Here is a 12,687-nt window from a genome sequence, read left to right as displayed (position 1 = left end):
CAATAAGCCACGCATGGAACAGTTTGGTCCTTTGCGAGTTCACTTGCTAAGTCCAAGAAGAGTAGTCAGCCTTTAAGAATCCTGCGCTTGTTGCGAATTTTAACAGACTCTGCGGCCTCTCTATCGATACCAGTGTATCGCGCCGTGGGGCCCCAGATGGTTACAGCGTAGTTTTGCCAATACAAAACAAGTGCACAAGAGATGGTCCACTGTTTTCCTAACGCCCTGCTCTAGACATTTCCTGCAACCTTTTCAGTCTGTCAGCCACATATTGCGGTCGTGTGTCGCCACAATAAACAAATTTCTTTAAAAATAAAAAGTTCCTTCGATAGATGATTGATTAATAGATTTAGTGCGCCTTGGATTTAAATATTAGAAAATGTAGAAGGAAAAGTTAAGACGCACACCCAGCAAATTAAAATGAACATTGACTATACCTAGAGTGATTCATTTCGAGATATCCTACTTTTTTAAAAGTAAAAAACACATAAAATTCAAATTTAATTATCATTCGAAAGAACATTTTTTGGCATTTATTTTTTGCAGATTATTTCTTTCAAATATTGGCCGCGGCTTCATCTCAAATGGTTTATCCGTCAAGTTCAATTTTCGATGACTCGTTCGAGCATTTCGACTGGTAAATGGCGAATGACACGCGAGATTTTTAGCTCCAAGGCCGGAATCGGAACGGGATTGTCCGTATAGTCTTCAGAATTTACATACATACATATTTCCACAATCTTGGTGACTAATCGACCGGCCCAAAACATGAAATTATCTGCTCACTGCAGTGTTCTCTCAATAAATCCATTGATTCATGCGAGGCGTGGAATGTGGCGCCGTCTTGTTGAAACAAAATCGCGCCGAGATCACGAGCTAAAATTTCAGACATCAAATAGTCGGTTATCATAGCGCGATAACGGCCGCCATTAATAGACCACATAGACCACATCAAACCATTGTTTTTTCTGAATGAAATGGCAATTCTTGAAAATTCTCAAAAGCGGCAGTTTTGCTTGTTTGCATACCAATTTGGCCAGAAGTGGGCCTCATCGCTGAACAAAATTTTGTTCGAAAACGTCGGATATTCTTGGAACTTTTCAAGAGCCCATAGAGTGAAGCGATATCGCTTGGGATGGTGGAGCGACTTCAGTTCATACACAATCTGTATTTTGTACGTTTTCAATTAAAGATCTCGACTTAAAATGCGCAAAGTCATTCCATATGACAGTCCGAGTTGCTGCGAGCGGCGCAGAATCGACTCTCCACGGTCGTCGTGTAATCTCTGAGATATTTACTGCGTGCTGGGCGTGGTCTTTTTGGTCGAATATTATCCAATAACGAATGCTGGGTCTCAAGATGGGTAATGGTGTTGCGAACAAAATGTTCAGTAGGCCGATTATGTTGACCATAAGTTTACAGAACGTGAGTTTTCCTTGTTATAAATGAGTAGAAGCAGGTGGCAACCTGCATAGAACTTCCAAGCCAAGAAAATAAATTTTATAAATCTACAGAAGCGCTACCAATTGAAATTCATTGAAGAAAATAATGCGTAGAAATGCTTTTTTGAGGGTTTCAGCTGTTCAGAATTTTCAGTTTAATATAAACTAATTAAACAAATTAATTGAGAATTTCAAAAAAAAAGACGATTTCCGGTTTTGTATATACATATATAGAACGATATATACAGCACTAATGCATTAAAGAATGTGCTCCGATAGTTTGAATTTGTTCCGGCAAATAGTTTTGGAGATATGAACAAATTTGTAAGAAGAACCTTAAACGCGTTTTTCTCGGTGAAGAAAGTTTCTTCGAAACATTTGAACGATCGACTTAAAACTCTCACACGACGTTCTCAGTTATATTCGATAGTTAATGATGATAGGTATATGATTATAGTAATAATTTCGATTTTTTAAGCTACTCGAAAGTGTGAACTTTTTACAAAAAAAAATTATTTTTGGAAGCTGCTATTTTGTCGAAAGTAAAAATTTTGACTAGTCTTTCGATTATTATCTGTATTCATCTATTTTAAGAATTCTTTTATGATTTGACGTTATTTCATGAGTACCAAGTTCATCAGGATATCTTAATTTTCACTCAATTTATAGCTTGCACGACCGGACGGACAGAAATTTACTCGGATTTCAGCTCGTCTAGTCATATATTTACCCGACACTTAACCTATTTAGATTAGTTTTAGGTTATACAAATAACGATTGGTTGAACAAAAATATTATGCCTTGTAGCAACATGTTGCAGGAATATAAAAATAAAGAAGTAAAATATGAAATGGCCTCACAAAAGTAGTCGCTATGAGTAATCAATATTTTAGGGTACATAATCCTCGATGTTCATATTTGTAGCATAAGCTGCCGTTTATTTTAGTGTACTGCGTACCTTTTTATATTTTTTCTATCCATATTCAAAAAGAAATTGAAATTAAAAGACAAAGTGATAAACATGCAAACAACCACTTTTGGCAAGAGCAATTAAACCTGCCAAATAGCTTAGAAATTGCACACAAATTGCGTGTCAAACACTTTTACACGCGTATTTACATAACGAAATGATGAACATGCAATACAAAAACAATAAAAACATTAAAAATATCTCCTGGCAATCCATTGATAATTGTCGCTTCAGTCAATAAAAAACAACTGCGAGTAAAATAATTAAGAAAGCAGCTAAAGTCATTATTTACGACTAATAGCGCCCGCAGAAGACACTAGAGGCAGAAAGGAAAGCCAAACTAGTTAAGTAAGTGGCCACGAGTGCAGAGCAAACAGTCACTTGGAACCAAAAGATGTAACTATTCAAAAGCAGGCAAATACCAGCAACGAAATGGGAGTCTACACATACATGGAAAACAAAAACCAAAAAAAATGGTAAGAAACTGTTAAGTCACCCAACCAATTAATAAAATTCAGTTAAACGCTGCGTGAGCAAATTTCATTTATAATACTACAAAGCCAGTTGTGGCACTTTATTTGCACCTACAAACGCACGCGCACACTCAAGGGCCAGCCAAGTAATTGAGTGCACTAGCAATTCAGTCATATTTAAGCGAGATTGTCCCTTCAAGTGGCTTATGGCGTTGCCATCACGCTGTGTTTGTGACGCAAAAGTGTCTGTCTCGAGGGCAATACGAAGACAGCAAGTTACTGTTGTCTGCACGCACGCAGAATGGCATGACTTGCATGCTCGTCATTGGAAAAGTTAGCGGAGGTAGGGTGATACTAAAAGACGGCGATTAATTTAGTATTTCTGCCACATACCACTCGGCGACAAGTATTTGGTTAGCACAAACATTTCAAGAATATTTCAGAAATCACTAATTTTACGCACGCGCTATAAATTAAAATTCAATTAGTAAGTTTACAAAACTCTACCACGAAATAGAAAATAGTTCACATAAAATTACATCGACAATGTATTAGTCGAATACCCGCCAAATAAGTTTATTATAACCACTCAAATATTGTTTTGGTACAATAATGTCTTTAATTCACTCAAAGCGATTTCCCCGTAGCGGTCGTTTGAGTTTGCTCATCAGGCGATATTGCTTGAAAATTTGGCGAAAGCTCACGAAGAAACAATGCAATATGCGACGGTGCATTATCATGGTGCAAAAGCCAAGAGTTGTTGGCCCATAATTCCATTCTCTTTTACGATTAGCCTCGCGCAAACAACGCATAACACTCAAATAGCATTCATTGTTGACAATGTGGCCGAGCGGAAGGAGTTCGAAGTGCACCACACCTCGTTAATCGAGGAAAAAAAACTGTAAACATAAACTTGATTTTTGACTTGCTTTGACGTGGTCTTTTCGGCTTTGGCTCCAGATTGTAAGCAGATCCAAGAGACATCGCCAGTAATAATACATTTCATGACATCTTCGTAGTTGGAAAGCAATGTTTGATAGTCTTTAACGCGCCGCAGTTTTTTCAAAAAAATTTAGTGATTTTGGAACAAATAGTTCACTTTCACTTTTCTTAGGCCCAAATGATCTTTCAAAATGATTTTGACTTATTCTTCCGATATTCCAACGATGCCACTAAGATCTCTGTATGTTAATCATCGATTCTCAAGCATCAATTCCTTTATTTTATTGACGTGTTGATCATCAGTTAATGTTGATAGCAGTTCTAGACGTGATTCGTCATCAACGCGTTCTCGACTCTCTTTGAATAATTTGTATCAATCAAAAACTCTTGGTCGCGACAAACAACTATCACTGAAGGTTTTTTCCAACATTTCGAAAGTTTCAGCATCAGAAATTTGTTTCCGCACACAAAATTTAATGGAATTTCTTTGTTGAATAATTTCACTCATCGTAAAAATAGTCGCATACACTTTATGTACTTCAGAAATACCGTATATAACAAACACTAATGATTATTTTGATGTGACATTTGATACTGACATATCAATTTATACAAAAAAAATATTTCAACGAATGGGTTTTCGGGCGAAATTTAAATTGAAAAGTCTTACTACTCTTTGCCACTTCCTTTATAACGTATTTTTTTTATCGACTTTCTTGCGTTTTTAATTTTTCTGTAATAAATACAAACATAATGTCATCCCTACAACTGTCATGTTGGCTTGTAATACGATAAGATAAGAGTGCCTTAAATACTTGTTAATGGGAAACCAAAAAATCCGCAATGATTCAAGTGTTAAAAATATTTAAATTAAAAGTTTATTTAGATAGATTTTGAACCTGGGAAACACTAATTTTCAGAGGCTGTTTAGGGCTAATTTTGATTTTTTTAAACCGAAAATGATAGGACAAATTTTGTCACATATAGAATTTTTTTGGTTGTAGTCAAGGGGTGTAGGAGTCCACCACCACCATTTACTTAAATGACGAAAACAGCTGTACGGGATGGATAATACAATTATGCTTAATCCAAAATAGCACTGCAATAGCTTAAATTTTACAGACTATGTTAACACAAATTGCAACAACAGACAGACAGACAGACGGACATGGCTAAATCGACTCAGCTCACCATGATGATCATTTATATATGGGTCTCCAACATAGATGATTTTTTCAAATGCCAGAGAAGGCTCGAAATTTAAATCTCGAGTCCAGAATACTCCACTAAATATTGTAGACACATTCCAACTTCCATATAGCGAATCTTAAAGTGGAAAAAAAAACTTTGTTATACAGAAACAATATTCATTCAATATTATATTTTTGAAAATGTTGAGTTCTTTATGTACAAATTTATTTAAAACAATAAATAGGCTTATTATTCCTCATTTGTGTTAAAATATTGTGCAAAATCCGACATTAGGTAAATATAAGGAGAAGAAATAAATATTTTACATCAAATATGAAAAGTTGTACAAAATAAACCTAAAAACTGGGTTAAGTGACTTTTTCACATAAATTTAATGTAATTTGAAAAAAGTCTATAAACAAAGGTTATAAATCTTTTTATTACCTACAACATTGCCTGTTTTCTGCTGGACTCGAAGTTTTGCCGGAAATCGAGATAAACCATTCCTAAACCTTAAAAATTTATACACGTCCCTCTCCTTCCCTTTTCCGTCCTCAGATCGCCCGTATATTATTTTTTGTGTTGTTTTTTATTTTATCGTTTGTTTCGAATAGTACTTTCGGCTTCTGTTCGTTTTTTCCCTTCATTCCGGTGATTGTTGTCTTGTTTAGCATGCAAAACTCATAAATTATGTGTCATCGGTAGGTATAATGCTCTATATGTAGAGACCTGTTTACGGTACTTTTTTTGAAACAAATTCACCTTTATCGGGACAAGTCTAGCAAGAACGCATTTCATACCCAAAATATCCACCAAAATCATTCGAACGGACTCACGGGAGATGTCGAGCTCTCTTGCCATCTCTCTAACACTTGCTTGATAATTTTCCAGCACCACATCCTTCACTTTTTTAATATTTTCATCGGTTGAAGAGCTCGAAGGTCGTCCAGAACGAGGCATGTCTTCAACGAACTCTCAGCCATCTGTGAAGGCTTACTACTACTCGTAGACTGGTGTTTTTGATAAAAACGGAGTCACCGTAAGCCTTTTCCAACATTTGCAATGATTCTACACAAGAACTTTGGTTAGAAATACAAAATTTGAGGCAAATTCTTTGCACTTTTACTGAGATGTACCGACTTAAGCAACTGCTGTAAGCAAACTGGTTGCCAGATCGCGCTCAAGTTTGTCATAGTAATTAAAGACAGTCATACCAACCAAAATACATTATTTTGTAATATCATTTACCAGGGGAATTTAGTTACAATTTCGGGTGCTTTTTTGTCACAATATGAAACTTACAAAACATTCATTGGAGTAGTTTTTTAAGCTGTCCCTCAAGGTGTGGCCCTTAAGACTATTTTTCCAGCAAAGCTGAAACATCCCAAATTTACAAAGCGTTCCTCGATCAAAATTTCAGCAGTGAAAATTAGAAATGCTAGTTTCCCATCATTTGTCGAAGTATTTTAACCGCCAAAATTCTATTTCTCAAACTTAATTCAGAAATACTAACATTTTGCATAATGTGCGCTTAAAGACGACCGAATAAAATATTTGAAACTTATCCACCCATCATGTAATGTGGAGGTATTGTGATACTTGAAATTGTTCACTTAAGTGCTGCAAGCATTTACCTGTCACTCACCGTACTCATGTACATATTCTAAGTAGTAAAAGTGTGCTTGAAGTAATTAAATTACAGACAAAATCACGACTTTGATGTTTGCGTAGCAAAGTGCATGTCCTTGAATATTTTGACACATTATGTATATGTGTTTATATAAAAAATTATACCACATAAATCGCACGCTTGCAACAGATTTGAGACTTAGTAGACACCCAAACCTAAACAAGAGTAAATTTACTAAAAAATTTACATCACATAAAACTTCGTACTTACCAAAAGTGCGTGGGTGGATAAGAGCTGAGAAATAACGCTGCCTCTAAGCATTTGGAATGATAGCTGGAAATAAAGGGTGAAAACTTTGTCAAATTTGGAGTGAAATTAGAAAGAGATAAGCAAAAAATTGACATTAAAAGGGGATATTAACAGTTAATTTTTGATAAACTCAAAATAAATTCATATATTCAACTCTTAGAATTGTTTATAATAAATACAAAAATAATTAAAATATAGAAAATATTTTGTAAATCAACTCATCTCCAAAAATAAAAAACAATTTCTTACTGTTTAATAATGCATTGCCTAGATGTAGGCGCAAGCACTTCAAGGTTGTATTCTGGTCTTCAATTTACTTGAAATTTTCAGAGAGTCCAGCTATGGACTTGCCTATGTCTGGAACTATACATATACCAAATTTAAATTTTTAATATTGGGTAGTCGAACAAATCTTTTCGTATTTCTAATCAAACTTCAACTGCCAGTTTTCCGCAGAGACATTGTTCGATCAGTGTAAAACCTTTCTGCTTTCTCAGCGAAAACTGCGACAAGTAATTTTCATAGGCTTCTCTTAAAGCCAACTTTACTCTACTAAGGGAGTTCTGCATTGACTGAAATGAATGGTAGTCCGATGGTGCAATGTCAGGGCTATATGGTGGATGCATAAAAACTTCCCAGCCAAGCCCTCCCAGTTTTTGCCGAGTCATCAGAAATGTATGTGGTCTAGCGTTGTCTTGATGAAAAACGAAGTCCTTTCTGTTGATCAGTTCTTGGCTGGTTTTTTTCGATTGCTTGCTAGCTTCAATCTCATCAGTTATTGACGGTAGAATGTAGAATCAATCGTTCGACCAGGCTGGAGCAGCTCATAGTGGATGATTCCTTTTCAATCCCACCAAACATTCAGCACAACATTTCAAGGCGTCAGTCCTGGCTTTGCGACCATTTGTTGAGCTTCGCCACGCTTGAGCCATGATATTTTTTGCACATTATTGTCGTATTTCAACCACTTTTCATCTCCTGTTACTATTCGCTTCAGAAATGGTTTGATTTCATTTCGTTTCAGCAAAGAATCACTGATGTTAATTCGGTCCATAAATTTTTTCACAGGCAATTCATGTGGTACCCAAGCATCGAGCTTCTTTTTGTAGCCAGTCTTTTTTAAATAGTTGAAAACCGTTTGATGATGAATCTTAAGTTCCTTAGCGATGTCATGGCTGCTTATGTGACGGTCCTGGTCAATATTTTCCATAATTTCATTGACCTTTTCAACGATAGGTCGACCAGAGCGAGGTGCATCTTTCACACCGAAATTTCCAGAACGGAAGCGAGCGAATCATTGTTGTGCTACACGAACTGATCCGTAAACTTGACAGATTTCGTTGGTGGCTTGCGTCGCATTCTTCCCTTTTTTATACAAAATTTTCAAAATATAGCGAATTTCTTCATTATTTTCACTCTTTTTTGAACAGTTGTAACTTTTTTTCAACTTCCCCGAATTTAATACGGAAATACGAAACGACTTTTTCGACTACCCGTTAATAAAACAAAATTGAAAACACTAAAAAAAGAGGTACAAGCTCAATCTGAGCATGTATACCACGCATATTTCAATCCTAAAATATATTAAGTGTTTGCAAGCTGTACTACATCGTCGGAGATGTATGTATGTATATATGGTATGTATGTAAGCAGGTGCGTTTGCGGTCTAACCGCAATAATGTTCCTGATTTTGGCAAATTACTTTGACGTCAAAGCATTACTTGAAATTAATGATAAATTAGCACATTTCCAAAGCAAAGCTAAAGCTAAATTTTGGACAATATCTTTTATTTTTACCACACATACAAGCACATACAAATCGTGGTAATTACTGACAAAAGCGAATGGCATGCTGCTAATGACAAGAAAACAAATACAATGTTATAGATTGAGTATAAGTGGGCGAGTGGGCTTTAATGTGTCTGGCAATACCACAAGAAATTATATTTCTTTTTTTTTTGTTTTGCTTAAGGAAAGAAAAATTAGTTTATTTTTAGCACACATTCCTTGATAGTTTTGGAAATACATGTTTTTATATATATTTTTTATACATTTTTTTATTAAAAATTTGTATCAACACAGAGATTTTATTTATCATATTTAAAAATGTCTTTTAACAAATTATATGTATACTCCTGAATGTTCTCTGAATAACTACCAATTAGAACATTTAACATTAGAACATACTCATAGGTATGTCCCTTAATGCCAGGAGAAATATATTACATGAAAATATTTTTCAAAAATCTGATATTCTTCTCGGAGCTATTTTAAATCTGTAGCTGTTATATGGCATAAAACTTACTGTATGTTAATAAATCTAAAAAAAAAATATTTACAATTTGGTATCTCGATTGCCTCGTCGCACCCTAGTTCGGTATTTTCTCTCATAGGCAATTTGTGTTGGCGAGAGTATTACTCCCACATGCAGAAGGAAAGCTGTAAAGAGCAAAATTCATCACTTTGATAGGATGTACATGGCTCAATGATGATTGATTAATCCACAGTACACATGAAGAAACCAGTTTTAAGATTTCAGTTGAGTATTTAACATATGTATATGGTATAATATATTTGTATGTATATATGTATCTTCGAAGAAATATTAGATTTAAGAGATACAGAATTTCAATATTATCTACTTCCATCTTAAATATATGTATATAATGTACTTCATAAACATAAATAAGGAAAAAGTGTCTTCAAATTAATAATGTCGACATCTCTTGTGAATCCGTTCGAAAGATTTTGGTGAATATTTTGGGTATGAAACGCGTTCTTGCTTGGCTCGTCCCGATTAAGCTTAACTTTTTTTCAATAAGAGTACGATTGTGGCCGAATTTAAAACCAAAAAGGCAGTGAGTACCATCGATCAACCATAGTATTCACCAGATTTGGATCCGTGTGATTTTTTCTTGTTCCCCAAATTGAAATTGCCACTTAGTGGAACTCCTTTTCAGTTGATCGAAGAAAATGAACAAAATTTGCTTAAGGCCATCCCAAAAAATGCTTATGAAAAGTGTTTCGAGGACTGGGAAAATCAATGGCATAAGCATCTGGTGGGGAGTACTTTAAAAGTGACCAAATAAATGAATGAATAGTTAAATATTTTGCGTTCTATTTACAATTTTCGGGTATTTTTTACACAATGTATAAGTAGCTTTATATGTAATATAATATTTTATTTATCGAATTTTTAGAGATCAGATTTATTCTGCCTTAACACAGTTGCTTCAAACATGTTCAGATTTTTCGAAAAGCAAATTTAATTCTTTGTACTACCATATACATATATTAGGTTGTCAAATATCTTAGGCTTTTTTGCTCTTATTCAATGCATTATAAAAAGTCTTACAGTGATCGGATTTAGTTCAAATGTACATCGTTTCGTTCGATAATCTGTTTCCATCTTGACAGCAACTTCATAATACCAACCTCAAAGAAGCCCGCCTTCTTATTTGCGAAGAACTCGGACAGCCGCTTTTCACAAGTCTCTTTTGAGTTCAACATTACACTATCTAGGGCGATCGCCATAGACAGGAACAGGTGGTAATCACTTGGCGCTATGGCCAGGCTATAAGTTGGATGCGATAAAACCTCCTATCCGAGCTCTCGTAGCTGCTGACGAGTTATCAACGAAGTGTGTGGTCTGGTGCTGTCCTGGTGGAACACTACACCCTTCCTGTTGGCCAATTCTGAACGCTTCTGGTCGATCGCCTGCTTCAAGCGAATTTCGGGGTTAGTGAACTTCACGTTTACGCTTATGTAACTGTTGAACGCAATATCCAAACTAATCATACATAGCGTCGATTTGTAAGTTATGTCAAGACCTTTCGAAGATGTATAGTATTCCCAGATACGAGCTCTATAGCGCTTTATACATAGCTGCGAAATTGAAAAGACAAAAAGGATGGTACAGACTGGTATTAGTAAGAACTAATTTCATGCAAGTTTTGACCCCAGTAATACTAATACTTATATAGTATGTGTGTTACTATATACCAAGCTATTTTCAATTTTATACAAGAGAGTATGGAAATTCCTCATTAAAGTGGTACAACAGCTATCTTCTATGCCACCAATTTTTGTTTCAAATCACAGATTACTTTAACAAATGATAAAAACGGGTAGTCCAGGAAGAAGTAGTTTTTTCAAAAGTCCTGTCAAGCTGTCATGTTATTTTTGTTCAGTATTGTTTGGCATTTCATCATGACAAGACTTACGCCTGAACAACGTTTACAAATCGTTCAACTTTAGAATGAAATTTCACGTTCTATTAAAAAGAATGTATTTCGCGCACTTCGCTCAACTTATGGTCAACATAATCTGCCTACTCAGCGCACTATTCTAAACACCATCGCCCATATTGAGACTCAGCATTCATTATTGAATAATATACGATCGAATAGACCACGTCTAGCACGCCGTGAAGAAAACATAGCAGTCGTAGCTGAGGGTGTACACCAAGATCGTGGTGAGTTGATTCGGCGCCGTTCGCAGCAACTCAGACTGACGTATGTAACGATTTTGTGCCTTTTATGTAGAGATCTTAAATTGAAAGCGTACAAAATACAGCTTGTGCAGGAACTAGAACCACTCGGCCATTTCATCCAGAAAAAACAATGGTTTGGTGTGATTTGTGAGCCGGTGGAATCCGCGGTCTATATTTCTTCAAAAATGATAACCGACTATTTGATGCCTGATATTGAAGCTCGTGAACATTAGAAAGATTTAATCTTAATAAATTCCAAATAATGTTCTTTTGAATGATAATAAGCATTTCTCATTAACTTTGAAGTTTATATTTTTTTTCTTAAGAAAATTAGGGTACCTCGAAATGGATCACCCCTTATAAACATTTTGTTATCGATTTTTGAAATGCAAAACTTAAAATAAATTACTGCTCAAAACTAAGGGGCTATTAAAATTAAAACAAAAGTTGTTTGCACACGAAGCACTGCCAAGTAAAAGTTTGCGAAAACTAGACATGGCGCAACCATTCCAGTAAAACAAAGCAGATCAGTAAAATCTGTTTGCCAGTTGTCTTTCAAGAAACGAGGAAAACCAACCGCTGAAGATGCATCGTCATCGATTGGAACAACCACATTTTTGAGCACTCTAAACAATGATTTGATGAGTCATCCACAGAATAAAAATCGTGAATGATTACACTAAAAGCGAATTCCATTCTCTTTGTGTAACATTATCGGCATTAACAGCATCGAGTCTCTTTGTAATAAGACTGGTATGGGTATCAGGCCAAAGCGCAATCGCAGGAAAGATTAAAGCTGATGAGCTAGCAAGGAGGCACCCTAGAACTGCTATCAGTAAAATGCTTTTTAATGAATTTTCTTGAATTTATCAAAGCTTAAATTGCTCCCATATTCTCTTATGTTATGCTACTAGAAAACTGGGCTTCGCGGTAGCTTGGCCAGCGCTGGGCTATCGGTACTTATACTGTCGCAAAATCCTTTTAGCCCAAGATCGATTGCAAGAGATCTAGTGATCCCTTTGCCCTCGGTAAGGCTATTCTCTTCCTAGCTGTGGGCTTTTAACAGGCCATTGCCCTATTAACGTCCATGCTGCAAGGCTAGGAATGTTACCAGACGCCATCTACAAAAGCTGTATATAAAAAGACGAGATAGAAACAAATCAACACTTAACTTTTTGACTGTCCCGTGTTTGGAAGGTCAAGACTTAAACACTTGGAAGTGTATACCTTTAAACATC

At 35.6% G+C, this 12,687-nt stretch overlaps 1 protein-coding gene across 2 annotated transcripts in view; it reads right to left on the bottom strand.

Annotated features, from left to right (window-relative positions):
* LOC120766244 (soluble guanylate cyclase 88E) overlaps positions 1 to 6,952 on the bottom strand; it is a 102,020-nt gene extending 95,068 nt beyond the window's left edge. For both annotated transcript variants that reach the window (XM_040091629.1, XM_040091639.1), the window contains exon 1: positions 6,919 to 6,952. The gene's annotated coding sequence lies outside the window, so the exon portion shown is untranslated. The remainder of the gene's footprint in view (positions 1 to 6,918) is intronic.
* Between the last annotated feature and the right edge of the window lie 5,735 nt (positions 6,953 to 12,687).

The sequence above is a fragment of the Bactrocera tryoni genome, chromosome 1 (genome assembly GCF_016617805.1).
Source record: "Bactrocera tryoni isolate S06 chromosome 1, CSIRO_BtryS06_freeze2, whole genome shotgun sequence".
Taxonomy (NCBI): domain Eukaryota; kingdom Metazoa; phylum Arthropoda; class Insecta; order Diptera; family Tephritidae; genus Bactrocera; species Bactrocera tryoni.
The sequence above is the reverse complement of the archived record's forward strand: the minus strand, read 5'-3'. Positions and strand labels throughout refer to the sequence as shown.